The following is a 16,441-nucleotide window of genomic DNA, read 5'->3' as shown; positions in this document are numbered from 1 at the left end:
AAAAATGTGTAAATTTTTAATAAATTTCATATTTTAAAAATTTCTGCTGTACTCTTTGCACAGTATTTCACTTCCATAATTCATAATAAAATGAGATTAATATTGAGTCAAAGAACCTGAATTCCAAATGACAGCTTTACCACTGACTACTTACAAAGTGACCCGGGACCATTGCCACCTAACATATCCTGGTCTCATTTCTTACATCTTATAATGGGAGTCAGAGATGAGAAGACCTTCAAGGTCTCTGAATCTGTGCTCCTATGATTTTCAGTTCAAAGATGAAAGAATTATAGAACCAGGTAAATAATCATTATTAACTAGTTATATTTTGTGCACAAAGCAAGGGTTAAATTGTGACTAATATAAAAGAGACAAAACACAGAAGGAAAAAAGACCAAAAATTGATTTTGTCAGTCATCAAGACAAAGGTTTTGGCTATCCCTGGAACCTGTGAGGTACCTGGGATAGTCCTATCCAACAAGCCTGTCTACTTCCAACTAAGGACAGAATTGGGCATGTGAGGAATCTTTGCGAAAACAAAGAGGGAAAGAAGCTGTTTTAAGTCTTGCTTGTTTTAGGTCAAGCTCAGGAAGAGGTTTAAAACACTTCCCCATCCACCTAAATCAGCCAGCTGGCTTTTTCCTTTGGAGGATGCCCTCCTCAGATCACCTGGGAAAGCAGATGCAGGTATAACTTTGCATTGTGGATACAGAGCTCTTTAAAAAGACAGAGATAGAAAATAGTGTGGCAGAAGAAATTAATTTATTTTCAACCCTTCTATAAAAAGCATGAAACACACACACTATCTGTACTTAAGATGACTTAATTTTCCCTGACTACAAGGCTGGGTGCGAAACCGCCTGGGTGGCTGTTTTCTCCCTTCCAAGATGTTCAGTAGCTTAGAGAGTTGCCAAGGTAACAACAGCTTTTGATTAGTATCAGAGTAAATAAGGACTCAAAACACCCAGCATGCTCAGCTTCTGCCTTACTATGTCACCCGTACTAATAGTAAATCAGCCTTCCTTTCCCAGTTTTTCTTCCCCCACCTCAGCTTGTATCTCATTATAGAATATCATGAGTTGGAAGAGATCTTAGGATCCATCTTGTCTAACAGAGTCCCTCTTCCCCCTCTGCGACATGAAGTCATCTAGAATTTGATAACTTTTGATGAAAAGAGAGCTTCTAAAAATCAGACCATCATATTTGGGGGAAGCACTGGAGACTAAGGAAGATTTTTCTTATATTAAGTTGAAATTTTCCTTTGCCTATTCCTCCTATGAAACATGCTCCTGCCCTCTGAGATGAAGTAGAACAAATATAATTCCTCTTCCATATAGTAAACCCTTTATAAACTTGAAAGAATTTAGCACACCCCCCTTCACCTTCTCCCCAATAGACCAGAGTTTCTTAATCTGGAATCCATGGCTCCACAAAGAATTCAAAGGATAGGTTTTGTTAGGTCTAGGAATTTATATGAACAAAAACTTAATTTTTTTTTTAATTAAGAAGGTAACAGACATTATGTTGAGAATATATCTGGCTTTCTTCACTTCCTCTTCCCCCTTTTCTCTCTCTCTCTCTCTCTCTCTCTCTCTCTCTCTCTCTCTCTCTTTCACACACACACACACACACACACACACACACACACATACACACACGAGTTAAGAATCTCAACTTTGATGTTACCATCTCCAATACCTTGAATAGTTAATACATGGTATGAAAACGAGGTCCTCTTAGTCATTTTCCTCTGCATATTCTCTAGTTTACAAGTGTACCTCCTAAAATATGGTACCCAGAACTGGACACCATACTCCAGACAAATCTAAGAAATGTTACATTTACTAAGCTCATCTCCTGTTTATTCTAGTAGGGTTTTTAAGGTGAACACTATAGTTCACCCTACTATTTGGAATAAGTGGGAAAAATAAGAATTGTGATTATTTCTCATAAGTCATGGTTAATCTGTCATAAATATATCTTCACTTGAAAAACTCAATATGATGTTTTTTTGTGTTTTATTTAGAACATTATAAACTAACAATTTGTTTGGTTTATTTTAAAGGTAATGGGGAAAGGATTGAGAAGCAAGATGGCACCATGGATAGAACACTGGACCTGGAGTCAGAAAGACCTAACTTCAAAGCCAGACCCAGATACTTATTAGTTGTGTGACCCCTCATCCTGTTTGCCTCTGTTTCCTCTTCTGTAAAATGAGCAGGAGAAGAAAATGGCAAATCACTCCACTAACTTTGCTAAGAAAATTACAAATGGGATCATGAAGAAACAGACACAACTGAAAATGATTGAACAATAACAAAAAAAAAATGAACAAAGGACTGTGAAACAAGAATGATATTTTCTAATAGCTGTTTTGGCCAGGAACTTGCTCTATGACTTTAGCTAAAACACTTCTTCTCTGGAGGATGGTGTCTAAGGCTCCAGGATAAGTGGGGAAATATTTAAAGGAACATCTTGATGAATCCCTTTTATCTGATCTGAATGCACTACATCCTTGGGTTCTCTGATGTGCCAGTTACAGATTGTTGAACTACTTCCAAATACCATTGAAAAAACTTGCAGAAAGGGGTAAATACCTCAGTATCGAAAAAGAAAGATTATCTTGATTTTCAAAAAAGAGATGAGAATTTTTCAACCAAGAATGAGAATAGGGACCAACAGTCCCATAGTCTATGGTGAGTCTACATTTTGAATATTAAGTTCAGTTCTAGGGACCAAAGTTTTTCTTTTTGTTTTTTAATAAGTTTTTAATTGTGTAAAGTTTTGCTTTCAAATTCTTTACATTTTCCAACGCAACCTCCCCCTTTATTTCCTCTCCCTCACAGTGAGCAATCCTTTTTACAAAAATGAATAAATAAATAAATAAAAACAGGGAAAAATAAATCAAAAAGCCAATATGTAGGGGGGAAAACTGATTTTATATGCAATCTCCTTACTTCTATGGTCTCATACATCTATGAAGCAGTAGAAACAGATGTTTTCTCACATCACTTCTTGATATCAAGCATGGCTACTATAATTTTATAAACTTCAATGTCAATTGTTTAATTGATTTTTGTCCATTTACATTATTTTATTATAGATGTGTTCTGTGTGAGTATATGTATGTGTACATATGTTTCTCTGGTCATCATTGCCTGCGTTTCTGATTTTAGAGATTTTGCTACCATAATTTAATTTTCTTCTCACTTTGGAACTTTCCTCACATCCTAAGGCCTTCTCACTGTAGAATACTCCTCCTTGTTGACTCCTTTCTCCCACTGGCAAATTCCTTCTGGGGCCTCCATTTTAAATTACTCATAGCGCATAATAAACACTTAATAGTTGTTAGTCATCTACCAACATTCACTATAATCATAATTTAGCATAGTAACTCATTCATCATTCAAGCACAATTATATTCCTTTACTAGTCATCACATTTCAGATGTGCACTGATAAGTGAGAGAGTGTATAGAATGAGGCAACCAATATGGTTAAGAACATTAAGGTTCCATTATATGTGTTTATTGATATTTAGAGAAGAAATGGGTAGCAATCTTGAAGTGTTTGTTAAAATGGGAACAAACTTGCATAATTGTCTTTAAAGGGTAAAAAAAAAAAAAGAAGGAATGGATGAAAGCCATGCAGGAAAAATGTATATTGTCCCCCTCTTCACAGCCACCCTGAAGTTGAAAGTTATATACTACTATTTTTTTCAAGATTGACTCAATTAACTTTTGGTCTATAAGAGCAAGGGCAAAACTAAATCCTGCTTTTTTTTTTCTTTCTCAAAGTGTCCATTAATGACTCCAAGACCTAGTTCTGTTCATCACTCTTTTGTTTTCTCAATGTCACACGAAAAAGTGTGAAATATAAGTATCCATCCTATGACATGAATCTTAAATTTTTGTGTGTGTCATAGACCCTTTGGTAGTCAGAAAATCTGTGACTCTTTTGAATAATCTGTGAATCTCTTTGAGACTTATGGACCTGGGTTGAGAGGCCCTTTTTGATGGCATTCTCAGTTTAGTACTGTATCACAAAATTTTTTTTTATAATAATAGCTAGTGCTTTGAGGTTTGCAAAGTACTTTATGAATACTTTATTTGATCCCTCACAACAATCCTAGGAGGCATATTATATTATTATCACCATTTTACAATTGAGGCAGATATAGGTTAAATGATTTGCTGAGAATCACACAGCTAAAGAGTCTACATTTGAACTCAGATCTTCCTGGCTCTAGATATAGTACACTATGTTCTGTGTCACATAGTTGCCCTATATCAGTTTAGTAAATTCAATTCATTAAATATTTATTGTTGTTGTTTTTCTTTATCCTTCCTTCTCAAGGAGGACCATAACATCAGGGAGATAATGCTATGACATGCAAGTATATTGGATATAAGTAAGGGAGGCTGTGCCAGGTCACCTGACTCACTTTCCCCTCCAGAGACAGCTGGATCCAGTGGCCAGATATAGATCAGGATGACTGGAGATGGCCCTAGATTCAGTGAGAAATCTTTGCCTATTGTGATCTATTCAGTCTTTATAGGGCTTTCTGTACACAGATGGCTCTTTCCATCTCAAATCTATTGAGACTGGTCTGAATCATGTCATTGTTGAAGAGAGCCATGTCCATCAGAATTGATCATATAATCTTCTTGTTATCATGTACAATGATCTCCTGTTTCTGTTCACTTCACTTAACATCAGTTCATCTAAGTCTCTCCAGGCCTCTCTGAAATCATCTCTGACATCTCTGAAATCTGCTGGTCGTTTCTTACAGAACAATAATATTCCATAACATGCATATACCATAATTTATTCAGCCATTCTCCAACTGATGGGCATCCACTCAGATTCCAGCTTCTTGTCACTATAAAAAGGGCTGCTTCAAACATTTTTGCACATGTGAGTCCTTTTCTCTTTTTTATGATCTCTTTGGGATACAAGCCCAGTAGTAACACTGTTGGATCAAAGGTTATGCACAGGTTGATAGCCCTTTGGGCACAGTTCCATATTATTCTCCAAAATAGTTGAATTGATTCACAACTCTACCAACAATGTATTAGAGTACCATTTTTCCCTCATCCCCTCCAACATTCATCATTATCTTTTCTTGTCTTCTTAGCCAATCTGAGAGCTATGTAGTGGTACCCCATAATTGTTTTAATTTGCATTTCTCAGATCAATAGTGATTTAGAGCAATTTTCATATGACTACAAAATGGTTTTAATTTCTTCATCTGAAAATTGTCTATTCTTATTCTTTGACTATCAGAGAATGGCTTGTATTCTTATAAATTTGAGTCAATTCTCTATATATTTTAGAAATGAGGACTTTATTAATAATCCTTTCTAAATGATTTTAAGAATTGATAGCATCCTGTCTAGCCAATCTAAAGATTATTTACCTAATTATTTACCTAATTGAAGTTTGTGACATTTACCAATCTCCATCCAAATGGTAGTGCTCATTCTCTTCAGATTCTTCAATGACAGGTATTCAGCCAACCCATCCACAAGTCCTCTCACTCCTCAGTCATGTTACCTTACCAAAAATTGGTTACATGAAATAATGGAAGACAGGATATTCTTAAACCTCCTCATTGATCTAGCATTTCAGTTTCTTGTCAACTATTTTCCTAAACTATACAAGTATCATCTAAAGATTTCTTAGACACAAGGATTTTTTAGTATCAAAATAACACAAGGTCATGAACTTAGTGGGATAGGACTGGGCAGGAGTGTTCATAAGAATCTTGTAGAACAAAAATAGATAAAACATCAGTATGTATCATTTGTTTTATCTTCCTTACAGGGAAATTTAATCTTAAAAATTACATAGTGCTCAACATGAGCTAGAAATTTTTGTAAAGAATTCAACTGTATCACCAAGGAAACTTGATCTGGCTGGAGTTGAGACAAAAGGCAGAGGTAATGGTAATAAGGGTTCATTTATATATGCTTACTCAATGTAATTCCCAGAAAGAAGAACAGAAATTGAGTTGTTTGGGGGACAGGTACTGACCTTCAGTTTTGATTTGCCCTGTACTGATTGATCAACTGATAATTCATGATGATAAATTTGACAGTAAAATGTGGTCTTAGGCAAGGTTGCTGAACATTGGGTATATATATTTTTAAAAATATTTAACTGTATTTCATTATGTTCCCCCTTAAAAATCTTATGTATTTTGACTATTATAGAAATATTTTACATGATTACACGTATATAACCTATAGCAAATTGTATTACCAGTGGAGATGGGCCAGAGAGAGAACAACAACAACCAAAAAAAAGTGCAAAAAGCAGGAAAATAAATCCTATGGATTTTCCTTTAAGCATTTTGAAACATAATTCTGAGAAGGTTTTATCATACTGCTCAAGGACATGCACCACAAACACACACACACATACACACACACACACACACACACACACACACACACACGAAACCCTCATCTTAGACAGTTATTAGGAATTAAGTGATTTACCCATTGTCACATATCCAGTGTAAGTCAGAGATGGAATTTGAACTGCAGTGATCTGGGCTCTAAAAATGGCACTTAATTCATTATGTCACACTGTTAGATGACCAGGCTATTAAAAGAATCAAACAAGATAATGTACATAAAGAAATTCATACATGTTAAGTGTACCATTATTTCCACTGTGAGCTTTCTCATCTTGAGCAAATTCTTTGAAAGTTGGCAGCCATGGAAATCCCACTGAGAGTTCACTTAAGCTTTGATACCATAAATTGGCTCTTCCACTTGTCATGATGTCATCACCTACACTATGATATGTGTGTGTGTGTGTGTGTGTGTGTGTGTGTGTGTGTGTTTGCATCTGTGTTCTGATCAATTTCCCCAATTCCTAAAATAATAAGAAGGGCTTCTTTTTTTGACCTCCTGCAAAGCTCATTTCAGCCCTTTATCTTGAAAGCCTGTTTGTTCACCCTCTGACAGCTCTCTGCAGCTTGTCACCAAGGAGAAGACTGTGGTTAAAACATGCAATTGTATGAATTTCAATATATAGGGAAAAGATGAAAGATGGAAAAAAGAAAGAATAGAAAATGGGTCTGCGGAAAGTCAAGGAATTAACAAAAAGGGTCAAATTACCTGAAGTCAAAACCAAAAGACATCAAGGAGTGGAAAGCCAAGTGCTAAAATAAGATATAATGGGAGGTGATTAGGGAAAATATCATAATAAAGTGGAGATAATGGTTGGTAACTGGGAAGGGAAATTGTAAAGAACTAGAAATAAATGGGTAAGATAGAATTAAAGGCAGGATAATGAGACCTGAACAATGATCCTAGATGAAGTGAGAGATAAACCTGTCATATTATCCTGGGTTGGGCTGGGAACCAATGCATACCGTTCCTATGGGAAGTTTCCAAGTACCTGGTCTGTAATTGTTATTTTCAGGCGTGAAGGGAAGTGGTGGGGGGATGAAAATAAATTGGAAATGGAAAAAAACGTGGATAATTACTAGAGGGACAAGGCTGTTACAGGATTAAGGTGGGACAAAAAGGCTCGAGAAACATCTCTATCCCTTGTCTCTATCCCTATCCCTAGAGAGGCCAGCCTGGCCAGTCTTTGAGCCAGAAAAGCCAACGTTTAAATGCCATGTCAGATGTTTCCCACGATCCTTATCAAAGCATAATTTTGCAGGGCCTCAGTTTACTCAAATGCAAAACAGGAATAATCAGAAACCTTCCTCTAGGCTTCTTGTGAAGGTCAAAAATTGAAATTATGTATGCAAAGTTCTTTACCAAACTTCAAGTCCTCTTTAAATGGGAGTGATTATTAGCTCCAAATTATTTCTAGCTCCATCTCAAGAAAAAAAATATCAAAAATCAAGAAGATTTTAATTTAAAAGTTCCCCCTTTTATTCCCTCAAAATGTCATTACTGAAACACCCTTTTATTGACTGTTCCTTTGCTTCTGTTCTTGGGTATTTTAAAATCTCCTTCTGTCAGGTCAGATCATAGAAATGTAATGTATTGACTTAGATGCAATGGAGTTCAACTACCATTTTATTAAGTACTGGGCTGGATGCTAGGTCCTCAGCACTGTGACAAGGGGATATAAGGACAAAGATGAAATAATTCATGCCCTTAAGGAGCTAATATTCTAAGGGGGGAGTAGGGACATGTAGAATATAACATATACAAATAAAAAAAATCACCACATAAATTGAGGAAATTGAGGAAAAAGGACAATAACATATCAGAAGTTAAGGGAAGGTATTCTATTCCAGATGTTCCTAGAAGGAAAACAAGGATTTTAGGACAATAATATGTAAAAAAAAAAAAAAAAACAACCAGTGAACAAAAATGCATTAAACAATTGTTATCTATCAGTCAGAGGCAGCTAAGCATTACAGCAGAGATACAGAGTCAGGAAGATCTGAATTCAAATTTGATCTTAGATATTCACTAGCTGTTTGACACTGTTTGCCTCCTCAGTTTCCCCATTTTGTAAAATGAGCTGGACAAAGAAATCGGACATGACAGAATGACTGAATGACCAAACAACAGGCACTGTGCTAGGCTCAACAGAGAGAAGAACAAAGAATGAGATAATCTCTATTTATAAGAAGTTTACATTCTAAAGGAGACAAGTATATGTAGAAATCTATATAGCACAAATAAAAGATGAAAATAGAACTATATGCAAAATATTTGTATATAAAGTACTATAAGAGGGAGAATAATAATAGTCAAGGGTGTCAGGAAAGGTTTTATGAAGACAGTAACATTTGAAGTGTCGTAAAGCAAGACAAGGGCTCCCATGAGGCAAAGATAATGAAAGAGTGTATTCTAGGCATGAAGGACATTGGAGAAAGTATATTCCAAGCAACAGGGACCTATGTGCAATGTATGAAAGCAGAAGATGGAATGTTGAATTCTAGTAATAGTTTGGGAAACAGTCTGACTTTAATATAGCTTATGTAAAGAATTGTGATGGAAAATTAGGCTGAAACCTAGATGGGGACCAGATTGTACAAATCATTCATTGCCAGCCTAAGGAAAAGGTGTTTTATCCTATAGTCAGTGGGGAGCCCATTAATGTTTTTGACCAATAGAAGAGTAAACCCAGGCTTTCAGAAGATTGTTCTGGCAGCTGTGCAGGGAATAGATTAAGAAAGGGAATAGAATAAAAGGAGATCAAATAGGCACATATTACTAGAGGTAGAGTAATATTATGAATAGAAAGCTGACCAAGGAGGTGGTCTTGAGGACTTGAATTTAAGTCCTCTTTCTGGCATGAGTAAGTTCCTTAACCTATAAAGACTCCTGATAAATCTCTAAGAGTGTAAACTACAGAGGAAGGGGTCAGCTTGCAACAGTGGAAGGAATTTCTTTATCTGGTAGTTCTTTGTTTCAATGAAATCACAAATCTAATATTGAAATCCCTATAATGATAGCCCAGAGAAAAGCTAATGAGAGCCCAGAGTAGGGTAGTATCTCCATGAGAGAATAAAATAATGAAAAAAAGCTGCTTCTGGAGACAGAGGCTCACTCTATATGTGATTTCACCTTCATGACCCATAATTTCTTTCTTTTTTTTTTTAAGGATTTTTTATTATAGCTTTTTATTTACAAAACATATGCATGGGTAATTTTTCAACATTGAGCCTTGCAAAATCTTCTGTTCCAACTTTTCCCCTCCTTTCCCCCATCCCCTCCCGTAGATGGCAGGTAGTCCAATACATGTTAAATATGTTAAAATATATGTTAAATCCAATATGTGTATCCATATTTATACAATTATCTTGCTACACAAAAAAAATCAGATCTAGAAAGAAAGAAAGAAAAAAAAACTTGAGAAGCAAAACAAAAATGCAAGCACAAAATAGCAGAAAGAGTGGAAATATTATATTGTGGCCTGATACTTAATTTCTCCATTTGTATTATAAAGAGAAGTGTCAAAAAGATTTTCAAAGCTCTCCATATTTGTGTGTGCATGTTTGTATTGTATACATAGTAGGAACTTATTGTTTCATTCATTCTTTTTTTGATTAATGCTCTATGTTGGCTGATAATGAAGCAACATGATCCATAGGGAAATGGAAAGAAGAATAAGTTTGGGATGGAGTGAGGAGGGAGCAGGCCTAGAACCAATAATGATTTATACATGAAAAGTGTCAAAAAAAAAAAGGCCAGTCCTCATGTTCTCATGGTTTATAAATATATGCTAAGTGAACCTCAAAAAAGAAGTCATTGACAGATGGTGGATGTGAGAAAACTTGGTAGTGACAAAAGGGAGAATGGAGCAATACAAATTTCCCACCACGAACAGAGAGTAAGGGAGTATAAATAAAAGTACAACTAGTAGTAATGGAAAGGGTGTCCAAGTAATCATTAATGAATTGATTCTGAATGAGTACAGGACAGAAGAAATGAAAAGGGAAAGGTTTAAGAGGAAAACCAAGGTGTAGTTTTATACAACAAATATCCCAGGGAGCACAGTGGAAGGGGTGAGTAGTCTTAGAGTAAAAATCTTGAGGGAGATAGGGATAAGGGAGCAATCAGTGAGGAATGGAGAATGAGATTTACACAACAGCAGCCTGGGGTTCAAAATCACTGACAGAACTTCATCTTAGGGTCTCATTCTCCTTATTGGTGATCATTTCTCTTGTTACATTATTTCAGTAAAGCCCCAATCATACCTTACTTCACTCATTGCTTTCTGATTGTCTTCTCAACATATTAGACAACCACCTTTCACTTTATTGAATAGCCTTCTCCACTCTCTCCTGAAGTCCCTGAACTGTGATCAAATAATTTTTGCCATATTTCCTGGATAAGCTGTGTCCATATGTCCTTATGGCTCCATTCTGCATTCTCCCATAACTTTGCTGACTGGCCACCACTCCCCATCTGCTTTGTATCATTCAGTATAACGTAAGTTCCTTGAAGTCAGGGAATGACTTGACTTTGGTATTTAACACACTTAGCACAATGCTGGGCATTTAGAATTTAATACACTTTCTTTCTTTGATCCATTCAATATTTCTTCATTAATGCTCTATGGCTGTAGATAATGATACAACATGTTCCACAGAGAAATGGGAAGAGACTGGGGCAGAATGGGGAAAAGGCAAGCTACAGTAAATTACTAGTAATATTTTATGCATGAAAAATGTCCAAAAAAGGCCAAGGAATAATTCCCTATTATCTCTAGGATGAAATACAAAATCCTCAACCTTACATTTAAATTTCTCTATGTTCTGGCTCCCACCTACTGTTCCTGTATCATTTCATGTAACTTCATACTCTCTCATTCCAGTCAAATGGGCCCAGACATTCCATTTTTCTGCCTCTGTGTGCCTTTACACAACTGATCTCCCCATAGCTGAAATTTTTTTGTCCTTTTTTTCAAAGTCAAAATAGAGTGTAAATGTCAGATCCTCCATGAGGCCTTTCCTGAACACTCCACTTATTCACATTCACTAGCTCCTGAAATAATGTATATTCTTTTTTTTTTTTTTTAACATACTGTATTTCCTTAATGTAGGGCAATATTGCATTAGTAGAATGCAAGCTCCCTGAGAGCAGGAACTGTGACATTTTTGTCTCTTCCCAGCACGGAAAATAGGAACTGCTGCTGAGCATGTGCTTAACAAATGTTCGTGGCACTGGATGGGTTAGGTGGGCATTCCCCACAACACTGAGAATGAGAAGTAACAGAAGGACTCTTGGGATGTAGAGAGCAGGTGAGGGAAGACAGGAGCGACAGAGCCTGAAACAGAAACATAGAATCAAAGACAGTGACAGAGAAACAGAGAGAAAGGGACAGAGAGAACAAGAGATAATCAGAACAGGCAGACAGAGGAGAGGGAGAGAAGAGCTGGATGTGTGTATGTGTCTCACACACACACACACACACACACACACACGGCTATATGCAGAGAATCCTACTACTTTGACTCTTTCCACAGGATTTGAAGGAGGGTTTGGTGGAAATCTTACCAGTTGAGAAAGCATGGAGGGGTCGAAAGGGATACTACTCCAATGACTGACCATAACCAAGAAATCACACAATATCTTCTGTTCCAGCCTTTGGTTTTAAGTTTTCTCAGCTTCAATCCTGATTAACAATACAAATAAGGTGATTTTTAAACTATAAGGAATTATCAAATGCACAGTTTTCATTTGAGTCACAATTTGAATATTTTAAAAGAAAAATTCATTCAAAATTCATGGTTTTCACTCAGTGGGCTTCTCGGAGCATTGTCAGGAGTTCATGGGAGGCTCTTAACCCACAGAGACTTGCTGGAAGATGACTTTGAATACATTTCTAAAAATATGCTGAGCTCCTTGAGGGCAGCTGCTAAGGCCACGTCAATAAGTACAACAGATTCAATTATTTTGACTCAATTTAAGATCACTTTACTCACCCAGTCAATTCAGTGACCCAGGGATCACCAGCACACAGGATGACACAATCAAGACCCGAAAAAGTTCTTGACTAACACACTCAGCTAATTCTAGGAAGAAAAAGTAGAGAGAAATTTGAAATATTACATATAGGTTAGAAAAATTGGCTCTACTAATACTAGATGGAAGAGTTAGGATTAGAGAACAATTCACATGAAGAGGATCTTGGGACTACAATTGACTGCAAGTTCAATAAAGGCTACAAAGTAAAGGCAAAAAAAAAATGAACACTCACATTGATTTTTAAGCTCAAAGGATCCACAGATTTTATTTAATATAGTAGTTTTTAAAGAATGATTTGGGGACCTCCAAGTATCCCCAGTACCATTTCAGGGGTTCTATGAGGTAAATACTGTATTCATAATAATAGCAAAATGTTTAAATTTATAATATGATAAATCCTGATAGACATAACCCATATAAACAAAATCTCTTGGGGATTCCCAATAATTTCTTATCAGTATAAAAGGAGATCTGAGATCAAAAAATTTGAGAACTACTATTCTCTCTAGCCTACTTATTTCACGGATGACAAAATAACACACAAAGAGACTAAGCAATTTGTCCAGTCAAAACAGGCAGAAGATCTATAAGCCAGTATTTGAACATAGATCTTCCCAATCCAGATAAAATATTTTATCATTGCTCTGTAGTGAGTTTGCATTAATGGAGGCACAGCTTCCTAGAACATGGATATGCTAGTTCCCTGACACCTTCTGTGGCCAAACAACCTCAAAAGTATTCTTTTCAGGCCAATAGACCCAAATGGTTCTGAGGGAGAAAGTGAGGCAGGTGTCTTTGCATAACTTTCCCTCATTGAAATCCAATTCATTTACATATTATGGCTTTGCCTCCTTGATGTCATGGTTTTCTTCAAGAATCAAGGACAAACAACATTTTAGATAGGACACTGGAAAACTAGAGAATGTCCAAAGAAAAACAAACAAGATAAAGTCTATATCATATGAGAGTTTATTGAAGAGAAATAATTTAGCCCTGAAAAAAGGAACATCTCATCTTGGGAGATGATGCTGAAAGCATGTAGCCAAGTTTACCTCAAATAATAAACAAGACTTGTAGAGTTTGGACTATGGTCCTTGTTTCTGTATGTAACATGTTATCTTCATAACTACACATTGAAGTAGCTATATTTTTTATTGTTATTTTACAAATGAGGAAACAGAGACTGAGGAAACTTGGCTCTCTTAAGTCTTATTCTGCCAGGAGATGAGAAACTTATACCCTTGTATTCAGATAGATCCCTTTAAACCAGGGATATAAGACCCAGGAAATCATTTGCTAAGTCAGTCACAGATAATGATGTGAAAACTAGATACAGCAATCTCTCACTGTTTTGAGTTCTACAAGTTGATAATTTTGTATGATATTATAATGATGCTATAAATGTTATAAATATCCAAATGGCCCTTGGCAGAAAACAAGGTTCCCTCCTCTGATATAAACAAAAAATAAGTATCAATTATATTCCATTAGAATAGTTATAAGGTTTATTCTGCATTATATTTTTTATAATAAGTAATGTGGGTATGCATAGATACGCATTGATAAATTTGTCTGTTGTGGTTGATGATTTATTTACCTGTTGGTCCACATCCTTGGAGGCTCAACTCTTACTAGATAAACATGTGAATACTCAGTTTAAAATTCCCATGTAATATATATTCTGATGACCTCTGTTGAATACCACTGTCTGGAAGAGAGATTCTTAACCTGGAATCTGAAAAAAATAATTGACTATAAGTTATTGACTTTCCTTGTATTTTGATATATTCTTTTCTTTTAAAAATATTTATGTATTTAATATTTTTCCATAGTTATATTCAAAAAATTTTATATTTGTTTTTAAGATTTTTGAGTTCTAGGTTCTCTCCATTATCACCATCCACAATTAAGAAACCACTTGTGAAATTAAGCAAAACATCTCCATAGAAGTCAAGTTGTGAAAGAAAACATAGATCTCCCACCCTAATGAACATTAAAAACTCTCAAGAAAAATTAAATTAAAAAGAGAGACACGAAGAGAAATAGAGAATGCTTCAATACATGTTATTTTGATATATTCTGTTGAATGCATATAAAAATAGTATTCTTTCCTCCCTGGAATCTACTTCTGACTTTTCAAAATTTACATCACATCTTAGCTAACTTCATACCAAAGAAGTTCCTTCTTCCCGTGTGGTCTTTTCAGCTGGAATATCCCTTCATCCATGCAGACTCTTTCTTCCACTCATGATTTCTTCTTGGAACATTCATTTTTTTAAAGATCCATTCATCTTCATGTACTGGCTCTGTTCTTAAATCTAGACTTCGCCACCATACACTTATTCAAATTCCTTCCCTCCTTTACCCTTTCAGCTCCTTTTTAATGGGTTATTCTTTCCTTTCATAATATCATTTTATGAGAGTAGGGACTGTTTTAATTTTTACTTTTATCTATATTTTCACAAGGTACATGCCTGGTACAGAATAAATGCTTAACAAAAAGGTCATTGATGACCTAGATTGTCAAAGGGATTCAAGGTTAAGAATCATTTTTTTTTTGGCTTAGCTGTACCAGATCTAAAATTATATTATAGAGCAGCAGTTACCAAAACTATTTGGTATTGGCTAAGGAATAGATTAGTTGATCAGTGGAATAGATTAGGTTCAAGGGACAAAACAGTCAACAAATATAGCAACCTAGTATTTGACAAACCCAAAGATCCCAGCTTTTGGGATAAGAACTTACTGTTTGATAAAAATTGCTGGGAAAATTGGAAACTAATATGGCAGACACTAGGCATTGATCCACACTTAACACCGTACACCAAGATAAGGTCAAAATGGGTTCATGACCTAGGCATAAAGAATGAAATTATCAATAAATTAGAGGAACATAGGATAGTTTACCTCTCAGACCTGTGGAAGGGGAAGGTCTTTATGACCAAAGCAGAACTAGAGATCATTACTGATCACAAAATAGAAAATTTCGATTATACCAAACTGAAAAGTTTTTGTACAAACAAAACTAATGCAGACAAGATTAGAAGGGAAGCAATAAACTGGGAAAATATTTTTACAGTCAAAGGTTCTGATAAAGGCCTCATTTCCAAAATATATAGAGAATTAACTCTAATTTATAAAAAATCAAGCCATTCTCCAATTGAAAAATGGTCAAAGGATATGAACAGACAATTCTCAGATGAAGAAATTGAAACTATTTCTAGTCATATGAAAAGATGCTCCAAGTCATTATTAATCAGAGAAATGCAAATTAAGACAACTCTAAGATACCACTACACACCTGTCAGATTGGCTAAGATGACAGGAAAAAATAATGATGATTGTTGGAGGGGATGCGGGAAAACTGGGACATTGATGCATTGTTGGTGGAGTTGTGAACGAATCCAACCATTTTGGAGAGTAGTTTGGAACTATGCTCAAAAAGTTATCAAACTGTGCATACCCTTTGATCCAGCAGTGTTACTACTGGGATTATATCCCAAAGAGATTATAAAGAAGGGAAAGGGACCTGTATGTGCACGAATGTTTGTGGCAGCCCTTTTTGTAGTGGCTAGAAACTGGAAACTGAATGGATGTCCATCAGTTGGAGAATGGCTGAATAAATTGTGGTATATGAAAATTATGGAATATTACTCTTCTGTAAGAAATGAGCAACAGGATGATTTCAGAAAGGCCTGGAGAGACTTACACGAACTGATGCTGAGTGAAATGAGCAGGACCAGGAGATCATTATATACTTCAACAACAATACTAGATGATGACCAGTTCTGATGGATCAGGCCATCCTCAGCAACGAGATCAACCAAATCATTTCTAATGGAGCAGTAATGAACTGAACTAGCTATGCCCAGAAAAAGAACTCTGGGAGATGACTAAAAACCATTACATTAAATTCCCAATCCCTATATTTATGCACACATGCATTTTTGATTTCCTTCACAAGCTAATTGTACAATA

At 35.7% G+C, this 16,441-nt stretch overlaps 1 long non-coding RNA gene across 5 annotated transcripts in view; it reads right to left on the bottom strand.

Moving 5' to 3' along the window:
- LOC116419830 overlaps positions 1-16,441 on the bottom strand; it is a 215,807-nt gene that overhangs the window by 33,851 nt on the left and 165,515 nt on the right. For all 5 annotated transcript variants that reach the window (XR_004230144.1, XR_004230143.1, XR_004230146.1 and 2 more), the window contains 3 exons: positions 14,061-14,198; positions 12,421-12,510; positions 11,993-12,110 (listed from right to left, as the gene is read on the bottom strand). This is a non-coding gene — a long non-coding RNA (uncharacterized LOC116419830). The remainder of the gene's footprint in view (positions 1-11,992; positions 12,111-12,420; positions 12,511-14,060; positions 14,199-16,441) is intronic.

Source organism: Sarcophilus harrisii, chromosome 6, assembly GCF_902635505.1.
Source record: "Sarcophilus harrisii chromosome 6, mSarHar1.11, whole genome shotgun sequence".
Classification (NCBI taxonomy): domain Eukaryota; kingdom Metazoa; phylum Chordata; class Mammalia; order Dasyuromorphia; family Dasyuridae; genus Sarcophilus; species Sarcophilus harrisii.
Note: the sequence above shows the minus strand (reverse complement) of the source record. Positions and strands in the feature narration are given on the sequence as shown.